Source organism: Nicotiana tabacum, chromosome 6 (genome assembly GCF_000715075.1).
Source record: "Nicotiana tabacum cultivar K326 chromosome 6, ASM71507v2, whole genome shotgun sequence".
NCBI classification, from domain to species: domain Eukaryota; kingdom Viridiplantae; phylum Streptophyta; class Magnoliopsida; order Solanales; family Solanaceae; genus Nicotiana; species Nicotiana tabacum.
In genome coordinates, this window is record NC_134085.1 from 146,242,650 (window position 1) to 146,252,279 (window position 9,630).

General features: G+C 36.2%; 1 long non-coding RNA gene across 1 annotated transcript; it reads left to right on the top strand.

Moving 5' to 3' along the window:
- The first annotated feature begins 2,906 nt into the window (after positions 1-2,906).
- Positions 2,907-7,071, top strand: LOC107793984 (uncharacterized). The gene is made up of 2 exons (XR_001649850.2): positions 2,907-3,244; positions 6,714-7,071. It is a non-coding gene; the product is annotated as an uncharacterized LOC107793984 (long non-coding RNA).
- The last annotated feature ends 2,559 nt before the right edge of the window (positions 7,072-9,630 follow it).

The following is a 9,630-nucleotide window of genomic DNA, read 5'->3' on the forward strand; positions in this document are numbered from 1 at the left end:
AGCTGTGTGATTAGTCCGTTAAACACATTTAAATGTGACAAAAAATTCGTACCTTCACTCATGTGTAGGGCGTATAACTGCTTCTTCAGGTACAATTTATTTGTCAGCGTTTTGGACATGTATAGGCTTTCCAACCTTGTCCAAATTCCACGTGCAGTGTCTTCATCAATGATGTTATTTACCACATCATCTGATAAGTGCAACCTGATTGCACTAGCAGCTCTTTCATCCAAGTCAGCCCAATCCTCAGCTTTCATGGTATCAGGCTTTTTGGAATCAACATCTAGAACCTTGTGTAATCCTTGTTGGATGAGCAGATCTCTCATCCTTCTTTGCCATGTTGAGAAACCGTTATCTCCATTGAATTTTGCTACCTCGTACTTTACTCCGGACATTTTTATTTTTCACCAAGTATAGTACTACCGACAGTGAATACTATTTCAGTGAACGAGCAGAACCTGTGCTCTGATACCAGTTGTTGGGAATAAACCCCTTACCAAAATAATATTCACGGTAATAAAGCGGAATAATAATGTAGCACCGAGATACGGTAATTAACAAGAATAAAAGAGTAACAATGACACCAAGATTTTTACGTGGAAAACCCTTCTGAATAAGGGAAAAAAAACCACGACCCCGAGAGGAGCAACTGATATCACTATAGTAAGGAATTTTACACTTTGTAGGTCGGAGGTAAATACTCCAAAGACCACTACAACACTCAAAAGAAATAACCCTCTTTTGATATTCCCACCTCACTACAATATCGCTCACTCTCTATTTTCCTCACAGACTATTTTCTTATACCTTGTCTGTGAAACCTCACTCTTTCTTTCTCTCTTTGTTGGTGTGAAGAAATGAGAGTTGAAGCTCTCCTTTTATAGCCAAAGCTTCACCCTCTAAAGCCTACAATATTTGACAATTTACACACATTTTTCACAATTCAACAAAGTTGGCTACCAAACCAAAGAAATTCAACAAGGTTGGCTACCAACCAAACCAAGTCAACAAGGTTGGCTACCAAACCAAAGAAAACTCTTATTAGGCACATGCCTAATACTTCTTCAATGAGATGGACATCATCACCAGTATTACAGAATAGTTTTTCCGTTCTATCCAGGGAGGAAGTAATCCATAATCTTGGGCAACAGTGAGAGGACTAAATTGTTTAAGGACATACAAACAGATTGGGGCTGGGCTGGGCCGGTGCGTCGGCCTAATAAAAATACGTATTTAAAATTTATAAAGTATAAAAAATATACGATATAAAAAATAACAAGAAGAGTATCCCAAGCTTAAAGTTTATTAAGCTCATCATATTAAAAGATCAAAGTCTTAAATCGTTAATTAGTTTTAAAAATTTTGTTATTCTTAATATTTAACTAATTAATATTACATACGAATTGTAGATGTAGATGAAAGTGAAGATGTTAAGAGAATCTTCTCACAAGCGGATTCAAATGTGTTTTATGAAGATGGTGTGTTGGATATCCCATAAGCGTCATGGACGTTATCTTGAATAGTTTATTTTGAGTTTTGACTTTCAGTGAATGAAATATAATCTTGTCATTAATTTTTTAGTGTTTATTGTGATATATTATAACCGTATAAAAAGTTATTTTAAAAATATTTATCTTTTCAAAATATTTATTAACTTTTATTGTGATATATTAGAACCAATAAGATTTTTTTAACTTTTAAATATTTATCTTTTTTAAATTTAGAACTTAAAGAAAAAATATAAAATCATATTTTAAAAAATGATGGACCGGCCCGTGAGGGCCCGTAGCCTACATAGGGTCGGGATGGGTTGACCATTATAAAACTCATTAAAATGATGGGCTAGCCCAGCCCGTCAATTGCTAAAGCCCACGTGGGCTGACCCAACCATATTGACAGCTGTACTTGAAATCTTTCTTGCTTTATGGGTTCCATTTAGGGATTAGATTCAACATCTTGTTTGGTTTCATCATGTGTGTCAACATTCAAATTATGGCAATCAGGTTTCATGTGCAAGGACAATGATGCTTTACTTTGCTTGCAACAATATCCATCTCTTTTATCAAGTTGTCCTTGCTTTAGAAAGATATCAAGATTCCTCATGGTTTTAGCAATTGTGGACGAACTATGATATCAAGCATAAGCACTAAGCAGTTCCCTAGTATTGATGCGTTAACTTCATGATATTTTTACACCAAACTGTACTAATTTGGAGCCCGTGTCACATAAGGAATTTTGACTTCAGGGACATTGGATTTTTTTCAACCTCCCCCAGTCTTGAGGTAATTTCTAATAAGTATCTCAACTCGTATGTCCTTTGTAATTAGTCATGAAAAGAGAAAAAGAAAGGAAAAAAAGGGCATATTGCAAAATGTGGGTAACAGTAACCTTCATAATACGAAAATTATTTTTAATTATTTAAAATTTAGATACATATTTTAAATTATAGAGAATATACTAGTTTTTAATATATATCAAAGTCGTCATCTAATAAAATACTATATTTTTATATTTACTCCCTCCCTTCACTTGTAATTGTCTACTTTTAATTTTGCACTTACTTTAAGAAAAAATAAATAAAGTATTTATTTTATTTTATCCATAATAATGATAAAATTTTAAAAAATTTTGAATAATGAATAATTAATGATAAAGGTAAAACATGAGAAGAAAAAATTATCTATCTTGATACGCTAAAATAGACAAATAAAAGTAAATTAGTATAGCACACAAATATAGTGAAGGCAGGGAGTAGGGAGTAACTGTGTATGAGTTGTTGCATAATCAGACCACCCTAAAACGCAGCAAGAGACGTGGGCCAAGAATAAACCAAGGATCGACATCTGGCAGTTAGGATAAAGACAAATTGTAATTCCTAGCTGATATTCAGAAGAAAGCCACCACCTCATTGACCATTTTCGCCTCGCCCAAATCCCTCTCTTCGCTGAATTAGGGTTTTCTGTTTGATCCATAAATTTTGCAGAATTCAATCAATCATGTCATACGAAAAGCTCGACGGTTTAGCTAGGTGGTTCGGTACGAGCGTTGCGTCGGCATTTTTCGCATCTTTAGAACGATGCTCGTGTGTGAATCTCAACACCTCCGAATCCGACGACGAGGATGAGGAAGAAGCTAAAGATCGCCCTCTCATGGTCTCCACACTACCTTCTCACCTCGATTCTTTACCCCCTGCAACCAATCCTACCTCCGTTGATAAACTCCCCGTTTAATTCTACATTACTCGGTAAAATTTCTTTTTCTTGTTTTCCCCCCAATTTACCTGTTTCAATTGTGCATTTCGAGTGTTTGTTTGCTAGTGTTATAACATCTATTGAGTATGACAAGGAAGCAACTATGAGAATCAAAGTTGTTATGTAGTAATTGCTTTGTGTAATTGTGTCGGTTGCTTTGACAATGTAATAAAGTATTGTATTTGAATTATTTTGAACTACAAAAGAAGAAAGTATGCTGTAATTCTATAAGCATTGTGGTATTTTGGTATTAACCTTTCATATCTGTGTATGTGTGTTAATATATGAATAAACATGCAATGTTATCAAATTGCATTTATGACTATTGAATGCAGTATCTGTGTTTTGTTTGTGTGATATCTGTTATTTTTGTTTATTTTTGTTTAGGTATGTGTAATTCTTTTATATTGGTTGTGTATTGCATGTTTTCTAGAAGTACCAAAAGATTTGTTGATATTTTATTTTGGGATTATAATGGGCCGTTGTTGTTGTAAGTGTAATTCTGCTATATTGGTTGTCTATTGCATGTTTTTTTAAAGTACCGAAAGATTTGTTGATGAAATTTTGAGCTAACAACAATATCTAAAAGTTTCCCATGCAAGTTTTAACCTTGGAATCATCGATGATAAATAAGATATTGGCAATTGAAAATACCAATAGCAGCTTTTTGATGGATAAGGATGGGGTGGTCTATTGGAAAACATTCACTTGACAATTGTTCCTCGCAAAAGGAATATAAGTTATAACCTTGATTGAGTTCGGGAATAAGGATTGTTCTTTTCCTCAATGGATGAATGACCTTTTGGTTTTATACAGTAACTAATAATACTACGAAACTAGAAAATAAACAAGTAAAGAAAACGAACAAGCAAACTTAGGTTGTAAAATTCAATAAGACAAAGTATTCTAGAGATTATGGGTCATTTAACAATCCGGTTGAGTCACTCACATAAATTGACTAATTAATTTTTTTGGTTTATTGGTTGACAAAGTTAGTATTGCTCATAAGAATTTATTGAATCATTACTCGCCAATTCAAGTTAAAATAATGCCTATATTCTTATAGAATTAGAATTAACAAGAACGCTTTAGTAATTCCTGGCTAATAACCAAGCAAGACGATTAGGTATATTCATACGCTAACTATGAATCCATTCCCCGAGGTCTAGGTGCAAGAATTTGCTTTATTCAATCCTATTGCAATCTAGAATTTTTATTTCCGAGTTCAATTCAGCATTCATAGTTAGTTGGCCAAACAATCAAATAATTAAGCTAACCAATATGATAAGTCAATTCAAGCGTCAAACATCAACAATCATGTAGCACCGTCACCCTAAAACTAAGGAACTTTAATATTAAAGAAAAGAAAAAGAGAAGAAAAGCTTAGGATTGAATTTGTTCCCTAGTTGCTTTAGCCATCCTCTCTTCCTCCAAAAGTCGAATCTCCCCTCAAACTAGGTTAGAGTCCTTTTACAAGCAGTTGGACCCCTTCCTATTCACATAGGGATTACGCTTGATTGCCCTAGGGGGCGCGACGCACCACTAAGCGTGGTGGAAAATTTGCACATTTTGTTTTGGGTGCTACAGGCACCATGGGCGGTGGTCATGGGCGCTGAAATTGCTCTCTGGAAATTCCTAAGTGTTGCGTGCTACTGGCACCGTGGTGGAGCAGTGGCCTAGGCATTGAATTCTTCCTTGCCATATTTCTTCGTTTCTTGCTCCAAATTCCATCTCCCATGTACCCCTATCATCCATTAACATCCAAATTAGTGTAAGACTCGATATTCAAGCTTTCCCCACTTGTGGGACTATAATGGCGTTGTTGTTGTTGTAGTACTCGATATTCAAGCTAAGTTAGGCATGTTCAACATCAAATACAACTAAAAAGTGGTAAGAATGTGAATAATGTAATATCTAAACATACATAAATATGCCCAACATCATTAGAGGGCAGGTAACAGAAGAGGAAGATTCTTTAAGATTAGGGCAATAGTTTACTTCCGGATTTTTCTTTAAGAGCTACGCTATTAACATTGTCAAACAAGTTTTGACATTGTAGATTATGCAGTCTGCCGAGTTATAAAGGCGGTGACTACACATGGAGTTATTAGTTTAGATATGACATGATCTGGAAATCTGTTTTAGATGAAGTACATCTGTGTTACTTCGCTCACCAGAAACATTGCGCACTTTATTAGTGAGATTTTAGTTGCCTTTGTGTTTTTATTTAGAGAAACTAAGGTTGACTAGAATTGTTTTTTTTACTCTGAGAAGAAGGCTGTTATTGGTTCTGCCTGTGGATTTAGAAATCTATTTTAGATGTAGTACATCTTTGTTACTTCGTTCATCGGAAACATTGCGCCACCTTATTAGTGAGATTTAAGTTGCCTTTGTGTGTTGATTTAGAGAAACTAAGGTTGACTAGAATTGTTTTTTACTCCGACAAGAAGACTGTTAATGGTTCTGCCTGTGGATTTGAAGTCTCAATTTGTACTATAGGCTATAATTGGTTACGTTATGCCTGTCTTTGAGAGGATTTGGTCAATTATAAAGTACTGCAATGTCTAGAACGCTTCTGGGTAGAATATCTAAAGACCGAACTGAATGAGGAGTATGTGTAATGCTGCTTAGATAGAAGACTTTGGAGATGTCTATATATCTCAAACCAATGTCATCTTGGCCAAATCACAATTCTGTTGATGAACTGCTTTCTGGCGGTTTGCTTTGACTACTGGCAGAAGAGTTTAATGCTTTATAGCCTGTTTGGCCAAGCTTCTTTTTGGCCAAAAATGCTTTTTTTTTTGGGGCCAAAAGCACTTTTGGCTAAAAATTGAGGTGTTTGGCCAAGCTTTTGGAATTGAAAAATGTGCTTTTGAGGAGAAGCAGAAGCAGAAGCAGTTTTGGAGAAGCAGAAAAAAAGTAGTTTCTATCCAAAAACACTTTTTTAAGAAGCACTTTTGAGAAAAATACACTTAGAAGCATTTTTTTAAAGCTTGGTCAAACACTAATTGCTGCTCAGGATTGCTGCTCAGGGGTGCTTTTCAAACTAATTAGCCAAACATAAACTGCTTTTCACCAAAAGTACTTTTGAGAAAAACACTTTTAAAAAAAAAAGCACTTCTCAAAATAAGTTTTTGCAGTTTGGGCGGGCTATTAGTTCTAGAAAGAGCTTGTCTGAATAAAAGGCTTGGTTATTACGAGTCTTTGGGAACATTCTTGATGCTAAATTTTGGCGTTGTTTCAGACTAACATCATTGGTGCTGAAAATTACATGAATATTGACACTCTCTTTAGATAACGAACTTAAGGGATAACACAACCCCCCACACACCCACTCCCGGGGGAGTAGGTGGTGTTGCAACTTGAAAAAGTTTGATTGCAATCCATATTTTTTGCTCATGTTCACGGTGCTTTTGCAACTTTATTTCACCAGCTTATCTTTTCCATTTTCTTTTTTCTCAGAATTGGGATCATGCAGCAGCTTTGTCATAGCAGTCATTTGATTCCAACAGAGTGGATTTACTCTGGTATAAGCTGTAACATTGTTAGTAGACATTCATTTTTCTTTGATAGGGTTGTATAAAATGTGTTATCTGTTGACAGTCTTGTTACAAGATCAAACATTAGAAGCACTTGTTGTATGCATTTTGCTTTTCCTTCACCTCGGCTTATTGAAAACTATGGTGACAGAGAATGGCATGCATAGCACTGGGCTACTTGAATTTCAAATATCCACAGATTGTTTTTACCGATAGTGACTTCTGTGTTTGTGCACCTTTTATACATGACCACCGCACCTTCTTGGTGCCAGATTAATAAAGCATTTGCTTATATTGAAAGAAAAAGGATTTTTTGTGGTCGTGACTTCAACGTTTATTTGATTAAGCAACCATGTTTACTAATTAGATAAAAGTAACAAAATTTTCTCAAAAAAATTGAAGTAACAGAATATGCTATGAAATGCTTTTCTGGTTGGCCTGGGGACAAAGAATATGGTTTTTATTGTTTAGCTTGGCAATTCTTCCATTTTTTACCAGTTTCAAGCCAAGGAATGGGAGAGTGAAAGCAAAGAGACTGTTTAGTGCGGTAGATCATGGACAAGATAATGAGGAATAAAATAAGTAATTAGATCGATTACGAGTGAGATTGGTGGTCTTGTTTGTTATTGGCTCATTGTCATCTGACTGTATTAGGTAAGTTGCTTATTATCGTTGCCATCCATTACACTTTCCGGAATATAATCTGAATTGCACAGGTAAAGAGGCACAGGTTATCGTTGCCGTCCATTACCTGCTTAATTGTTGAAAAAGGCTTTTCATGAAGTTAAATTTGAGTTAAAGGATTTTTACCTATCTTTCACAGGTTTACTATTTTTTATGGTTTTACTACTTCATTATAGCATGCTTTGTGCCTTACGTGATTTCCTGCTTTCAGTCTTTATTCATGTTTATAAAACTCTTCCAAAAAATTAGTGGGTAAGGGCATCATAAGATGAACAAAATTGCAGCTAAAAATTTATAGCAATAAACGGACGGCGGTGGCTGTGGTCTGTGGAAAGAGCAGGTTAAGAGGTCTTTTTGTGATAAATGCTATATAGGTCTCTTTTTGGTTCTTGCAAATAGGAACTACTCTATAATACTTGAATTACTTATCCCACTTAAAGCACACCGTGCGAGATGAATTGTAATACTGACGATTTTATGAATTGCTAAATAGCCTACTCACTTGAATTAGATGTGCGCTTAACATTCTACGACTATTTTGAAAATTTGTATTATTTGGTTTATAGTATGAGGGAATCTATGGGCACTTATCTTAATTTTGGCTTTTTGAATATATTAAACAAATTGCCCTAGTGTCACGATCCCAAATACCGGTCGTGATGGCGCCTATCACATTACTAGGCAAGCCGGACCAACTATCAAACCACAACCCATTTTTTTCATTCTTAATAAATCATTTGCTAACACGGTTTAATAACCAATTATCATAATAAGTATGTAAATTAGCAAATTAGATATGTGGAAGTCTATGAACACTGATCTGGTGTCACAAGTCTAGAGCATCTAATACAAGTCTAAACAACCTACTACGTAGATAGTCTAGGAATGCGGAAAAGTAATAAGATAGAAGGGAGAAATCAGGGCTGCGGACGCCATGCAGCTACCTCGAAATCCCCGACAAATGCTGAACGACTGAAAAGCTCTCACTCGACCTCTGGGGCACCTGGATCTGCACGCAAGGTGCAGGGAGTAATGTGAGTACTCCGACCCAGTGAGTAATAAATATAAATAATGACTGAAAATAAGAAAACACGTATACACAGGGTATTCCATAATGAAGCAGTCAAATAAGTAATTTGTAAGCAGTAAACCAATGAAAAGTAGAATAAAATACTTCTACAATAAATAAACAGGTAATTGACAGACAATTAAGATAAAGTAAGCACATAGAAGTTCGCCCCTCGGGCACAGTATCAACAATTTCCGTCCCTCGGGCTCAATCTCACATCACAATGGATACCCGCGCTCACTGGGGGTGTATAGACTCCGGGAGAGGCCCCTTACGGCCCAAGCGCAACAACAAGCCATCTCGTGGCATCAAATATAGGCCCTCGGCCTCGTATCAATCAAGCCACCGCGTGGCGAATATATGTATCTCAGGCCTTCGGCTTCATATCAGTGTCAGTGTTCCTCACAATATAGGCACTCGGCCTTACTCAGTCCAAAAATCATCACAAGCCCCTCGGGCAATAGTAAAATAGTGTTTTTAGCCCAAACATCATTCAAAATATCATTTAAGTCTTGAAAACTGAGACAGAATAGCTTAATAGTAAAAATAGTGGAAAAATATCATGATTGAGTTCAAGTAACAAGTCAAAACAGTGAGGAAATAGTGATAAAAATTCCCGAAGGGTTCAAATAGTTGGCACGAAGCCCAAATATGGCAATCAACCCAAATCATGATGATAGCAAATAAGTTTCAGTCAAATACGCGGTAAAATCCTCAATCGGGACGGACCAAGTCACAATCCCCAATAGTGCACAACCCCACGCTCGTCATCAAGCGTATGTCTCACCTCAATATAGCACTACGATGTGCAATTCGGGGTTTCAAACTCTCAGAGCATCATTTACAATCATTACTCATCTCGAACCGGCTAAATCTCTAGCTCGCGACACCTTTACCTCTCGAATCGGCCTCCACGCGCGTTGGATCTATCCAAAATCAGAACGAATACATCACAATATGCTAAGGGAACAAAGCCCAAGCGAAAACAATCGAAAAATACCAAAAATCCCGAAATTAGCAAAACCCGAGCCCCGGGCCCACTTCTCGAAACTCAGAAATTTTCACATCATTAGAATCCTCGTCTCCC